The sequence below is a fragment of the Arachis ipaensis genome, chromosome B10, assembly GCF_059453495.1.
Source record: "Arachis ipaensis isolate K30076 ecotype BB chromosome B10, ASM5945349v1, whole genome shotgun sequence".
Lineage (NCBI taxonomy): Eukaryota > Viridiplantae > Streptophyta > Magnoliopsida > Fabales > Fabaceae > Arachis > Arachis ipaensis.
Window position 1 is genome coordinate 119191208 of NC_142435.1, and position 3186 is coordinate 119194393.

Consider the following 3186-nt stretch of genomic DNA (forward strand, 5'->3'; position numbering starts at 1 on the left):
CTATATTAAGGGTTTCTCTGAGATTTGATCTACAGATCCTTCTCTTTTCTTTGATTTCAGCCCTCGTAGGAATGTTTCTTATTATCCCTGTTCTCTGGGTTTGAATTGGAGCTTTATCTGCTCTTTTTAGGGTTTGCTCTGGATGAAGAGCTTCATATTCCCTGAAAGATTCCTTTGCTTCTTCCAGTGTTAAAAACCCTCCTTTATGAATTATCCTTGATTGATGTGTAAATGGTGCTGCTTTTTCCCAGGCATCATATACTCCTTTCGTGGGGCCATTATAAATTACATAATATTTTTTATCTTGGGTGGATTTTTTGATAATTTCAGTAATTGTTTTATTTTCTGAAATTTTTTCTTCACCTGATTTGTCCACCACGCTTAGCTGGCTGAGCTCTGATGGTTTTGGTTGTTGTGTTGATTTCATTGCTTCGATGGCCTTCTTGAGGGATTGGATCTGTGTCCTTATTTGCTGACAATGCTTGCATTTTTCGAGTTCTTGTTCGTATTTCTGAATTTCTTGATCTAATGCGTTGTAGACGAACTCCATTCTCTTGTTAATGTATCAATCGTCCATGATTATAATCAACTTTTAAATTATATCGTATGAAACCTGTTAGGTAGCTTGAATCTGTTAGAGTTTAATTGCTACTAGAGTTTCCTTTTCATGAGTGGTATATCTCTGTTTTGTTGGAGTAAAAGTCCCTGAAATATACCTGCAAAGTAATTCCTTTGGGGAATTTTTAGAATCTAGTGATTCTTTTCCTTGCTCCAAACTTTTTATAGCTTTCTTAGCTTTTAGACATCCTGACCAGGTTATGTCTGAAGCATCTGTTTCTACTATTAATTAGTCATTTTCTTCTGGAATATAAAGTTCTGGAAGTTTTTCACATAATTCTTTAATCTTTTGAATTTGCATACTATCTTTTTCATCCCATTTCCATTCTTTTTTAGTACTTATTTTTGGAAATAAGCTTTTAGTGTATTCTGTTATATTCTTTAAGAATCCTTGATCAGAAATATAATTTATACACCCTAAAAATCTTTGTAATTGTTTTCTATCTTCTATTTTATTAGGAAATAAATTTACCTTTTCTAGGACATTTGGCTGAAGTTTTAGCTTTCCTTGAGTGGATAGAATTAATCCAAGAAACTCTATTTCTTGTTTTGTTATTCTTGCTTTCTTTTTTCTAAGAACTAATCCTTTTTCTTTACATCTTTCTAAAAATATTAATAATTTTTGAAGATGATCTTCTCTATCCTGTTTTGTAAAAATTAGTATATCATCAATGTACACTAAAACAAATTCATTTAACTCTTTTAGATTTTCTTCCATAAATCTTTGATAAATACCTGGGGCTTGTTTTAATCCGAATGGCAATACATTCCATTCATAGAGCAACACACTTGTTGATTCTTTTGTTGGACAAGTAAAAGCAGTTAATTTCTTTGTTTCTTCGTCTAAACGAAGTTGCCAATATCCTGATTTTGCATCAAGAGATGAAAACCAAGTTGCTCCTTTGATTTTTTCTAAAATAGAATCTTTTCTTGGAAGTTTATGAGCATCACCAATAGTTGCTTCATTCATCTTCTTATAGTTAATAACCATTCTTCGTTTGCCCCTTTTAATTTCATTATTGTTTTCGACATAAAAGGCTGGAGCCGCATGAGGACTTTTACTTAATCTTATAATTCCTTTTTCCAAAAGATCACTACATTCTAATGAAAACTCTTCTCTATCTCTTGCGGAATAAGGGATTTTATTTGGAACATTTATCTCTTTTGTCGGATCTTTTAATTTAATGCTTACTAATTCGTTATTTATATTTTTAATATCTAAAGGATTTTCAGCACAAATTTCATCCAAAAGTTCTTCTATCTTTATTTCAAGATTATTTTTTGGGATATTTATTTGAAAGTATAAATTTAAATAACATGTCTCTAATATAGAAAATATTTTAAATTTTAAAATCTTATCTATAGTAGTAGTCGGTATTTTTATACGTTTTGATTTTTGATTTATTGAAGAATTGTGTGGAGCTTTTAAAACTATATATGTTAGTTCTTGAATGAATGGATGATATAGCTTTAAAAAGTTATTTCCTATGATAAAATCCATTCCAGAATCTAACATGTATATAGATGGAACAATGAACCTATAATTTTGAATAAAAATTTCAACCATCTCTGCTTTTTGGTCAATTTTATGTATTGATTTGTCAGCTATTCTAACTCTTAATGGTTTCTTTAATTTTTTCCAATCAAGTTTTATATTTGAACTAGCAAAGCATTGTGTTGCTCCAGAATCTATGAAAGCATTTATAAATTTTTTTGTTATTTTTATAGTAATAAATGTAGCATTATTACTCAGTCTCTGAGTCTGTTTCTGAGACATATTCAAAAATATAGTCTAAGTTATCATCAGATTCTTCTAAAGGTTCCATGAAACAAGACTTAGCAATTTCTATTTGTTTAGTAAGATCCTTTTTATCCTTCTTTTTCGGACATTCATTTGCATAGTGTCCTTCTTCTTGGCAATACCAACACTTACAATTTTCTTTTTTATTTGGGCAATAATCACTTTTTTGTCTCTTATTTTTATTGTTATTTCTTTTTCTAAAATACCTCTTTTTTCTCCAGTTTGGATAGTATTTTCTTTTTCTTTGAAAATTTTTATTAAGACCATATTTTTGAGGTATTTCTTCATTATCCTGACAGCAAATTCTAATTATATTTGCAAATCTTTTTTGAGTTGCTTCTTGCATACAACGTTCTTTTATTTCCTCTCTTATTGCAGAGGTTGCTCCACCAAAATTATTTTCAATTGTTCCTCTATTTATTTCTCTTATAAATCTTCCCATAATAAATTCGTTAGCAGGATATGGAAGTTTTGTTATATACATACTAAGATAATGATTTTTATCTTCTTTTTTAATTTGTAATAATGTATTCTATATTCACATATATAAGACTCCACATTACATAGATCATATATGTGAATGTTAGCTAAATGGTTTTTTGCTTCTTGATATTCTTTATTATAGACTTCTTGTTTATGATCTATAATATTTTTTCCAAAAAATTCTTTATATAGAATCATCATTATATATAATATCTTATCATAAGCTGTTGTTTTTGTTGCTAATTCTTCTATTATTTGGTTTTCTATTGATGTCATATAATCTC